At 50.5% G+C, this 12,263-nt stretch overlaps 1 long non-coding RNA gene across 1 annotated transcript; it reads right to left on the reverse strand.

Moving 5' to 3' along the window:
- Nucleotides 1-520: 520 nt before the first annotated feature.
- LOC125331832 lies at nucleotides 521-2,845 on the reverse strand. Its single transcript, XR_007206230.1, has 2 exons — nucleotides 1,712-2,845; nucleotides 521-555 (listed from the first exon to the last, which is right to left on the reverse strand). It is a non-coding gene; the product is annotated as an uncharacterized LOC125331832 (long non-coding RNA).
- Nucleotides 2,846-12,263: the final 9,418 nt, after the last annotated feature.

Consider the following 12,263-nt stretch of genomic DNA (forward strand, 5'->3'; position numbering starts at 1 on the left):
AAATGATTATCTAACAGTGTTTTGTCTTCTTCCCAAGCTTCAGAGGTGGATGAAATAAACATGGCTGCTTAAACAAAGTAAAAGACAATCTACCGGTGTTCATCAACATCAAAGCAACCGCTCTTAGTGGCAATAAAGCAACAATTGAGTGTGAGATTTGTACTCTGCAATCATCCCAAAGGGTTGCCTTTGTTTTTAAAACAACAACTGGTCTGTCACCTTTGTGGCATTCCCCATAATGTCCAACTCATTCGGGAGATGGTGTATACAGTCCTGCATACTCCACCTTTATTACACAGAGAACAAACTAAAGCCACAACAGAGTTGCAATGTACAAAAGAAGCTGCAGGTCACAAAGTAAAAGAGTCTCGACGGGAGGTAACGGTCCGCAGCAACAGGAGACCCACTGTCTGTCTTATCTTTTCCAAGTCAGCCATTTGGGTGGGAGTGTCCAGCTAAGAGGCAGCACAGTCTGTTCAGAGGCGTTCAGAGATGCGTTCTGTACACAGGGTAGTATTTTCTGTATTACCGACAGTGTCCCCTCTCAGCCTTTAGCTTTGCAACGAGATTGACACACAAAATTCATGTGAGACCCATTAGATAAATTGGACAATACATTACAGTTGAAATGCACAACCCCAAAGCACTACACAATTTTTTCTGCACGGTAGAGCTGAGCTAGTGCCAAAGACAGGCCCAGCCTATGGACAGACTTCCTTTGCGGCATTCATAATAATGTGACTTAACAGTCCAGGAAAACTTTTGGCTTTTCAAGCGTGTTACTGATCTCCAGCTTCACATCTCAATTATTTTCCATGCTAAGATTCCTAACAATGTGCTCAAGGATGCTCTGTACACCAAGCAAGGAACACACTAGTGCCAGATTGGAGGAATCGTGGCATGAATTCTCCCAGGCATAATGGCATGCAAGAGGATACAGCAACTTCAGAAAGCCAAGATGCAGCAGGAATAGGAAACACATACATATACCTAAACACGCAGCTAGGCTTGGCCGCAAGAACCTTTAAACTTTCTCATAAACTTTTTAGATTCTGGGGCCTACCAGAGCCTTGCAGAAAACTTGTTTGTTAAAAATGCTACCATGGAAACAGCAAGGAGGCAGATTTCCTTGCTTCTAGCAGACTTAAGTCCTCATGCAAGTAATGCCTCAAGAAACACATTCCTAGGGCTCAGAAAAATACTTGGTGAGAAGCAAATATTGGAAAGAAGCAAAGATCATTAAAAGGGAGCAATATTTTCAAAGCACTTCCCCAAAGGTACAAAGAGTCTCCCAGAAGTTTTCACACAGCACCTAACCCAAGTCTCATTATGTGCCTCACAGTGAGCTGAGTGCTGCTGCCCCATAAGTACTCTCAGGAAATTTTTCAGGCACAAAAGGCTAAGGCCATTGGGCACCTGCACAATGGATGTCCTTGCCTGCAGAGTCAAAACGGGTTAGAAACAATGTATTTGCTCGTAAAGCAATGCACAGCAGCACATTTTCAGGCTGCTGGGGCTTGTGCTCTGCGAGCTACCCAGCAGTGGAAATGATTAGGACATTGTCCTGCTACACTACTAACATCACTGTCATTAGGTCTCCCCTTAACAGGATTTCTACTCAAACAAGAGGGACAGCAACTGTGCTGTGAGGAAGAACATCCCCTCACTAGTCCTTCAGGGGGTTCTAGTAAAAATAAAAAAAATCCATTACCTTCTCCATACACCAAGGATGGATCCAGCCACTCTGTCATGTATTCGATTTCAGTCTCCAGTTCATCACACTGGGCTAGGGCCTATGTCAACACAGGCAGGAAGTCATCAGCTCCATACGGCCTCGCTGGGTTGAAGGGAATGCAGGCAGTGAGAGACAAACCACACTTTTTCACCAGTTCCCGTGTTTGAAAGGAAAGCACTCTTTTGTGCCTTCTCGAGCCTGCATGTCTGTATTACTCCAGAACCCCCTGGAGTCACCAACGTGCAGCAAAGAGAACGTCGCCTGACACTCACTGCTCAGGAGACCGGCTCAATCCTGTCCTTCCAACAAGCACGAATCTTACGATGCACGCCTTGAGGCATGCAAGGGAAATTTAGAGAGTGGGCTCACCTTGGCACCAGCTCAACCAGTGAACTGGTGGAAAGGCTGCCATGCCAGACACCTGCACCGCTCTCATTGCCTGAGAGATGATGGATAGGCGTTTTCTTTATACATCCAGGGATAACATCCACCTTCTGGAAGCGTCCAGACACCAACACCAGTCTCTAAGTATGAATCCCACAGCAGAGAAGCCCAAGTATAAAAGCCTATTAGATTTGACAAGGAAATTCAACTCATTTCCTTGGCAGAGAATAGTCAAAAACACCAGTGAGCAATGGCTCCTGCACCTGAAGGGAGCCTACAAGAAAGATGAGGAGAGACTGTAAGGGCCTGGAGTGACAGTGACCCACAAAGACCGTGCTGTACCCAGGCCCGTCAGTGGTCCTGGCACTTTTCCTGCATTTTGATTTTCTGTTCAGAAGTCACTATGTGGCCAAATCTCTGGGTCTGGCTAAACGGTGCTTAGTGCAGAACTGATGTGATGGTCACTCGGAATCGCCCAGAGCAGGAGCCAACTTGCAACTCTGGTGAAACTCAAGTGACACCAGCTGAGGCACACGCTCCAGATAACACACTGTGGGTGGGTCAGGGGCAAATGGTCAGGGCTTACCTTCTCCTGGTTTGAGGCCCGGTTTGGCAACAACACAACATTCCAGTGCAGGATCAGTGCCAAAGGGAAGGGCTGCGCAGATGCCCTGAGCCCCAGTCTCTGCATCAGCAGCAGTGGGTGGGTGGAACTCACCTATTTCCAGATTCAAATCAATTTGTTTGTCACTCCTGCTAGTTTCTAGGCTCTGAAAGCTCATTTCAGCTGTTGAGTGACAGCACTAGCTGGTCCATGGATTTAAGGAAGCAGATAGTCTTTGGGAATGTGCGTTGCCATTTGAGACTTGTCCAACAAAAGGGGCACAGGGGGACAGGAAGAGGACAGGTGTTAGGGACCGAGTCCGGAGAGCTGGCCACATAAATGACATGTACACAGATACGATTAAGCATCATTCTCCCCTTATTGTTCAACTATGCCAACTTACATCTACTTTTGCAAAGATTCACGCCCAGGCCCTCTAGATGGCCTCTAATGAGGGGGGGAGCCAGGCAGCTGTATACCTTGCCAAGGACTCTCAGGGCTGCCTGCAGTCAGGGGCCTGTTCAGGGGCTTTTCCTCAGCAACCCTGGGTTGTCCAATCTTTCCAGGGGTATCATATGCCCTTGTTCCATAAGGAATCCCTCTACAGACAGGGAGTTGTCACCGGCCCCGTGCTCATGGGCTGCAGGGGACACCTGCACTGAGGAGGAAATGGAAATGGGAAAGAGGGAAATGCAACTGGATGGGATGCAACTCTGGCACCACACCTCCTCTTGTTCCTGCTGTCCTGGAAAGGCCCAAGTAAATCCAGTCCCTCAGACCTTGCATCCCTGAACGCCAGGAGAGCCGGTGTTTTACCCAGATCCCAGTGCCCTGCACGGCTGCGCTGACACGAGCGCAGGCCGATCCCTCCGCCCAGCACCATCCCTCATTTGCCTCCCACGGCTCCCCAAGCGGCCCCAAACCACCCCAGCGTGTCCGTGCCGGGGCCAGGGCCTGCCCCGAGCCCGACCAGAGGCTGTCACCCAGCCCTGCACCAGCTGCCACCCCTGGGAGAGCTGGGAATGCACTGAGAGCTCGGCTCCCCGGGCTCCCCAGCACCCAAACCGGTCCTCAGACACACAGAAATGCCCAACCTGCCCCTCTGGGCACAGCCAAACACCACAATTCCATCATCCCCAAGGAACTCTGGCACTTGCCTCTTCACCTCTGCCCATTTCCAGTAGCCGGGGCTAGGACCGGCCTGTCAGAAAGAGCATTCCCTAGGCAGTTCATCCCAGCCCAGAGGAGAAGAGGAGCCTGTCCCTGACCCACACCATGGGCAGGACAAGGGGGGCCCTAGCTGGCTTTGCCTACTCCAACACCAAAGCTCTTGGTCCCAAAGATGGGGCGAGTTCAGTGGTTTTTCCTGTCCTGAAAGAGAGCAGAAAAGGGAAGTTAATCCCACTGTAGAATCCAAGACTCCTGCATTTCATATTTCTGCTCTGATTGCTCACCGTGCAGTTTTATCCAAGGGAAAAAAAAGGAGAATGACACCATATCAAATAAAAAGTTGATTAATCCACGTAGGGGCTGTAGAGAGAAGGATACAAAGGAACTTTTCCATGATTTTGGGGCTTGAAGAGGGAGTGAATTTCCCTCGAAGCTGGGAAGGGCCTGAGGATGATAAAGCAAAGGAGCAGCTTCATCTCTCCCTGGCAGAGAGCTCTGGGCTCCATTATGGATACAAATCAATCCCAGCAGGATTTCAAAGGGTTTCTTTAGGATGTCAGGTCCCTCTTTATCAGATCCCTGCTGGGATTCAGGGCCTGCCTGGTCACGGGGTGCTTTGATAAGGGCTGGATTTAAATCCCAGATCTGAGAGCAGACATGAAAGTTCCCTGGGTTTCTAAGGGTTGAAAAGCTCGAGCTGGATTCGCTGCAGAGCTGAAAAGTCAGGATAAGAGAGAGCAAGGAGTGGCCAGCAGGCTCAGGCTCCTGCTCACGCCCCTGGGATCCATGGGATCCATAGGATCCGTGGCCTCTGGCACGCTGCTCCAGCACCCTGCAGGGTGACTGACAGCCGGGCAGGGGAAGGAGCCACCAGCAGCTCTGCGATGTGCACCATCATTCACCTTGTACGTGGCCTAAACAGCCACCAAGCACCGATGGACTGACTGAGCCGAAAATATCGGAGAGATCTCAGTTTGCACTCCAAATTCCCTGCAGCCTGTTCCCTTCCTGATCCATCCCTTGAAGCAGCAAGAGTGGAATTCCTCCTGTGGTTGCTCTTTCCCTCCTGTTTTCCACGCAACAAGAAAAAGCAGCCACGTGAACAGGAGTAAAAGCCCCAAACCCACAAAAAAGCACATTCTCAGCATCACTAATCCCTGCCAAATTGCCAGGAACCTTCCAAAACTACATCCAAGCTTGGAAACAGGGAGCCAGTTGTTTGTTTAAGCAGCTATTGATCCAGTCTCTTCCAGCTAATTAAACTATTCACTATTTAAACTCATTAAACTGCTCATCCTGCTCCTGGCAGCCAGAGGCAAAGAAGAAATCGTGTCTAGATTAAATGGTGATGGTGAATGTGCCCATGCCAGTCCTTGGAGAGGTTGGAATTGCATCCCTGTTCCTCTGCTCTCTTTTCCTTCCTTTTTCCTGCAGTGATTCCCACCCGGATTCCTCAGCTCCAGCTCTCTGAGCAACCTCAGGGGGAGCATTTCATCCCCTTGGAGCCAACTCCATTTGTTGCATCCTTCATGCCTCAACCACCCCTAAAAGCAGGGAAGTGCTGATGGGCAGTGCAGCTGCTTCCACTCGGGAATGTTTCCAGTGGAACTGGGAGGGAATTCTGAGAAGCTTCCACCCACTGCACGTTATTGCTGGATAAAAGGTGAGGCAGCAAAGGATCAACAAAGGGAGATTTCAGCAAGACAAAGTCCAGACAGAGAGGCTGCAAGTGTTGCTGGGGCTGCTAAGCTGGGAAAACTGCAAGGTCAGGCTGTGGGAACATGGATTATACTGAGGTCTGGAACCGGTGTTGGGAAGAGAGGGAGAAGGAGAAGGAGGAGAAGGAGAAGGAGAAGGAGAAGGAGAAGGAGAAGGAGAAGGAGGAGAAAGGGCCCAAAGTAACTGCACAGCGAATTTCCTCACCATGAGCCAGGCTCATTCCCTGAGCTGACCGATATCTCTGAGCTCCCCTTCATGGCACAGCCCTGCCAGTAAAGAACAGAAGTTCCTGCTGCTCCCACTGGAATTCTGTAGCGTGCCTGGCATTCCATATGTTCTGCTGCCTGAGAATTCCTGCAGCCGTCCTTGGGAAGAGCAGTTCACTGCCACAGGAGGAACAAGAGGAAAGCAGTTGCCACTCTCGGGTTCTGTGCTCTGTAAAAAGTAAAACCAGATAAAGATCAAAGCTCCATAAAGCTGGAACCATCTCCAACCTCGGGACAGCCCTTCTGTGGGAAAAGCGTGGATGGGCAATTAGGAAGGAGATCATCATGCACATGGGCAAGGGGGGGGAATTAAATTCTGCTGCTTTCTGATTGAGGCCTGCTTCAATTTGCAGCCTTTATAATATCAGTTTAATGGGACTTTTTGTGCTTTAAAGAGGTTTTTATTAGCTGGGGGTTGTCCCTGCCTGGACTGAGGCACAGCACAATGAGTCTCCTGCCTCCTGAAGCCGTGTCGTTATCCCAGCATCTGAAATTAAAAACCAGCACTCTGGGAAACCTCTCTACTCTGAGGAGAAATGTGAGGAGTGTTTGGATCTGTGGAGAGCCTGGAACAGCTCTGAGAGACACCAAACATCCTGTGGATCCCAATGAACAGCAAAACATTCCAGCAGCTCCTTCCAACACCGCCCTTGTAGGGAACTCTGTCACCCCAGTGGGTATTTGTGGGAGTAAGGAAGAAATCCCACTGATGACCTCAGTGTGATCACCTCTGGTTCGTCTGGGGATAAATCTCCTTTATCCTTCTGGGAGAATAAAGGAATCCAATGCTGCCTGTCCTGGGTTGCAGTGTATTCTATTACCATCCCCATCAGCTGTTGAAATCAGGTGGGGCAGTGTTTCCTTGCCTCCTCCCCCCAGGCTATCTTTCTGTTGTTAATTGCCCATCATTGTCCTGCCGCCTGACTCAGAGATAACTCCCTCCGGACTATCTTCTGTTAATGAGCCTAATCAACACTTTGCCTCATGACTCATTACCCCATTGTGAGATGCTCCACCCAGAGGGAGGAACCAAGCATCCCATCGTGGATATAAGCTGAGGCTGAACACCAGAGACACCGGCTTCCCACTGGATTTCCAGAGGACAGGAGCTACACAGCCACCACTGGACTTCCTGAGGAAGAGCAGACTGTTTTACTACAGGATCACTGCTTCAGAGGACTGCAGCCACCATTTCTACCAGACTGCTACCACCACCCTGCCTAACAGGGTGTCAGGTTGTACCTTGACTCTGTCAGTTTGACAGTGTTTTCTTTTACCTTTTTTCCCCTTTTCTTTAATTTCCATTAAATTGTTATTCTGACTTGGTGTCTCCCACTGGTTTGTTTTCAAACTAGTACATAATTTGGCGCCCAACGTCGGGCTTGCTCTGAGAAAAGGTCAGAATTACAATTTTGTATAAACAGAAATCTATTCACCATGGTGCTCAGCTGGTCTGCATGGGTACTGTATCTTGCTCTCTATATTTTTCCTCACATGGGGAACTACCTGCCTGTTGTATTACTCCTGTTAAAACCAGGGAATGGTATGAGAATTGCTTTATTGGTTTATTATGTCTATAGCATAATAACCTGTGAGGCGATGAATACCATTCGGAATATATACTCAATTTTGTTTGGCTGTCCTAGTCTGGGCTCCTATGTCTGGGACCTCTTCAACAATCACAGCCAGCCCCTGGTGGGAGGAGTAGAGAGTGGTTTCTTCCAGCCTTTCAGGCCAGGCACAGCAGTTTTTGAAAAAATTGAGTTCCCTCTGGATGTTAAGGATGGTATAATCTTCTTGTCAGTTCTCTTCTCTTTTTTCTCTATGGCCTGCATTGTGTACACCATGCTTAGAAACAAAACACTACTTAGTGTGGTGCAACGTCTGCTTGAGGAGGAGGTAAAAAGGAGCAAAGCAGCAAATACCATTTCTACGCAGACCGTCACAGAGGAGAAAGGAGCCAAAAGCAAAGCAACTGCATCCATTTCTACGCAGACCGTCACAGAGGAGAAAGGAACCAAAAGCAAAGCAACCGCATCCATTTCTACGCAGACCGTCACAGAGGAGAAAGGAACCAAAAGCAAAGCAACCGCATCCATTTCTACGCAGACCGTCACAGAGGAGAAAGGAACCAAGAGCAAAGCAACCGCATCCATCTCTACGCAGACTGACACAGAGGAGAAAGGAACCAAACAAAAAGCAACAGTGTCCATCTCTACACAGACTGTCACAGAGGAGAAAGGAACCAAATGTAAAACAACAGCGTCCATGTCTACGCAGACTGACTCAGAGGAGAAAGGAACCAAAAGCACTGTCAGCGTCCCCATGCAAACCATCACTGAACCAGAACAGCCTAAACCAATTGCAGTTGCCCCCGTGCAGAAGAAGAAATCAAAAAGCAAATCAGTCCGCATAGTGACTGACAAGGATGCAGCAGGACCTTCGCACCCAGCAGAAGAGGCAGAGCCAGAGATCATCACTCGGTTGCTATCCCTGGGTGAGCTGCGAGACCTGAGGAGGGAATTCACCCGCCAGACGAACGAGTCTATCCTGACCTGGCTGCTCCGCATCTGGGACGCTGCAGCCAATGACACCATTCTGGACGGAAGTGAGGCCAGGCAACTGGGATCTCTGTCCCGGGATGTGGTCATTGACCAGGGGATCGGGAGAACCCAAGAAACCCTCAGCCTCTGGCGGCGACTGCTTACAAGTGTAAGGGACAGGTACCTTTGTAAAGAAGACCTCCAGGTGCACCAAGGAAAATGGAGCACAATGGAACAAGGTATCCGGTGCCTGAGGGAATTGGCTGTGCTGGAGATCATTTTCTCAGAAGATGAGAGATTTCCTAAGAGCCCAGATGGTGTCCAGTGCACGTCACAGATGTGGTTGAGGTTCGCACGCCTTGGACCAGAGATATACTCCCGTTACCTGGCAACGCTGCAATGGAGGGAAGGCGAAGACAGGGTGGGCGTCTTGGTGAACAAACTGAGGATTTACGAGGACACCGTCACAGCCCCGTTTCGCACCCATGTCTCATCCGTGGAAACAAGTCTTTCGGCTGAGCAAGTCCGGAGCTTGATTGAAGAAGGCCATCAGAAACTGAAAAAGGAACTTAAGGAAGAGATTTACCACATCCCACCAGAACCAACAAGAGTCTCTGCCATTAGGAGCCGGCGACCCCCAACCAGGGAGAGAGGATATACCCCACGAGGTAACCTCTGGTTTTTCCTTCAGGAACATGGAGAAGACATGAGTAAGTGGGATGGAAAACCCACCTCCTCCTTAGCAGCTCAGGTACGTGAACTAAAAAGAGGGACAACTACCACAAGAAGCGCATCTAGAGTTAACATTGCTCCGGTCTCTCGCACACAGAACTCCAGACGGTACCGGAATGATAATATGACCGATCCTCTTGAAGGGACCTCAGGAACGTATTCACCGGAAGGGAGCAACATGCAACATGACCAGGAATAGAGGGGCCCTGCCTCTAGCCAGTAGAGGAAAGGGAGAATCGGGTCTTTTGGACTGTGTGGGTCCGATGGCCTGGCACATCTGACCCACAAAGATACACGGCTTTGGTTGACACCGGTGCTCAATGTACTCTGAGGCCATCAAGGTACGTGGGAGCAGAACCCATTTCTATTTCTGGGGTGACAGGAGGATCCCAGCAGCTGACTGTACTGGAAGCTGAAGTGAGTTTAACTGGGAACGAGTGGCAGAAACACCCCATCGTGACTGGCCCGGAGGCCCCGTGCATTCTCGGCATAGACTATCTCAGAAATGGATATTTCAAGGACCCAAAAGGACATCGTTGGGCTTTTGGGATAGCTGCTGTGGAGACAGAAGATATCAGACAACTGAGTACATTGCCTGGCCTCTCAGATGACCCCTCTGCCGTGGGACTGCTAAGAGTTGCAGAACAACAGGTGCCAATCGCCACAGCAACAGTGCACCGCCGGCAATACCGCACCGACAGAGACTCTGTGGTTCCCATCCATGAGATGATTCGCAAACTGGAGAGCCAAGGGGTGGTCAGCAAGGCCCATTCACCTTTCAACAGCCCTATATGGCCAGTGCGTAAGTCCAGTGGAGAATGGAGGCTGACGGTGGACTACCGTGGCCTGAATGAGGTCACGCCACCATTGAGCGCCGCTGTGCCGGACATGTTGGAACTTCAGTACGAGCTGGAGTCCAAAGCAGCGAAGTGGTACGCCACTACTGACATTGCCAATGCCTTCTTCTCCATTCCTTTGGCAGCAGAATGCAGGCCCCAGTTTGCTTTTACCTGGAAGGGTGTGCAATACACCTGGAACCGACTGCCCCAGGGGTGGAAGCACAGTCCCACCATTTGCCACGGACTGATCCAGACTGCATTGGAAAAGGGTGAGGCTCCAGAACATCTGCAATACATCGATGACATTATCGTGTGGGGAAACACAGCAAAGGAAGTGTTTGAGAAAGGAGAGAAAACCATCCAGATTCTCCTGGAAGCTGGCTTTGCCATCAAAAGGAGCAAAGTCAAGGGACCTGCCCAAGAGATCCAGTTCCTGGGAGTAAAGTGGCAAGATGGACGACGTCAGATTCCCACCGAGGTCATCAATAAGATCACTGCAATGTCTCCACCAACCAGCAAGAAGGAAACACAAGCTTTCCTAGGCGCCATAGGTTTCTGGAGGATGCACATTCCCGAGTACAGCCAGATCGTGAGCCCTCTCTACCTGGTTACCCGCAAGAAGAATGATTTCCACTGGGGCCCCGAACAGCAGCAAGCCTTTGCCCAGATCAAGCAGGAAATCGCTCATGCGGTAGCCCTTGGCCCAGTCAGGACAGGACCAGAGGTGAAGAATGTGCTCTACTCTGCAGCCGGGAACAATGGTCTGTCCTGGAGCCTCTGGCAGAAGGTGCCTGGTGAGACTCGTGGCCGACCACTGGGATTCTGGAGCCGAAGCTACAGAGGGTCTGAAGCCAACTACACTCCCACAGAGAAGGAAATCTTGGCAGCCTATGAAGGAGTCCAAGCTGCCTCAGAGGTAATTGGCACTGAAGCACAGTTGCTTCTGGCACCCCGACTACCGGTGCTGGGTTGGATGTTCAAGGGAAAGGTTCCTTCCACACATCATGCCACCGACACCACATGGAGCAAGTGGATCGCCCTCATCACACAGCGTGCCCGTATTGGAAACCCGAATCGCCCTGGGATTTTAGAAATTATAACAAACTGGCCTGAAGGTGAGACTTTTGGATTATCCTCTGAAGAAGAGGAAGAGCAAGTGACTCGTGCTGAGGAAGCCCCACCATATAATGAGCTACCGGAGACTGAAAGACGTTATGCCCTCTTCACTGATGGTTCCTGCCGAATTGTAGGCACTAATCGAAAGTGGAAAGCTGCAGTATGGAGCCCCACACGACGAGTTGCACAAGCTACCGAGGGACAAGGTGGATCGAGTCAGGTTGCAGAGCTTAAAGCCGTCCAGCTGGCTTTGGATATTGCTGAACGAGAGAAGTGGCCGAGGCTCTATCTCTACACCGACTCATGGATGGTAGCTAATGCTCTGTGGGGATGGCTGGATCGCTGGAGAAAGGCCAACTGGCAGCGCAGAGGGAAACCCATCTGGGCCGCTGAGATTTGGCAGGACATCGCCGCCCGAGTAGAGAAGCTGACCGTGAAGGTTCGACACGTGGATGCGCACGTACCCAAGAGTCGGGCTAATGAAGAACATCGCAACAACGAGCAGGTGGACCGAGCTGCCAAGGTGAAAGTATCACAGGTGGATCTGGACTGGCAGCACAAGGGAGAATTATTCCTAGCTCGTTGGGCCCATGATGCCTCTGGTCATCAGGGGAGAGATGCAACATACCGATGGGCCCGTGACCGAGGGGTGGACCTTTCCATGGACAGCATCTCACAGGTCATCCACAGTTGTGAGACCTGTGCTGCAATCAAACAGGCCAAGCGGGTGAAGCCTCTGTGGTATGGTGGACGATGGTCAAAGTACAGGTATGGTGAAGCCTGGCAAGTTGACTACATCACCCTTCCCCAAACCCGCCAAGGCAAGCACTACGTGTTGACCATGGTTGAAGCAACCACTGGATGGCTGGAGACCTACCCTGTGCCTCATGCTACAGCCCGGAACACCATCCTGGGCCTGGAAAAGCAAGTCCTGTGGAGACATGGCACCCCTGACAAGATCGAGTCAGACAACGGGACTCATTTTAAGAACAGCCTCATCAACACCTGGGCCAGAGAACACGGTATCGAATGGATATATCATATTCCTTATCATGCACCAGCTGCTGGAAAAGTTGAACGCTGCAATGGACTACTTAAAACTACCCTAAAGGCACTTGGTGGGGGGACCTTCAAAAATTGGGAAGTGAACTTAGC

The sequence above is a fragment of the Corvus hawaiiensis genome, chromosome 11 (assembly GCF_020740725.1).
Source record: "Corvus hawaiiensis isolate bCorHaw1 chromosome 11, bCorHaw1.pri.cur, whole genome shotgun sequence".
In the NCBI taxonomy this organism is placed as follows: Eukaryota; Metazoa; Chordata; class Aves; order Passeriformes; family Corvidae; genus Corvus; species Corvus hawaiiensis.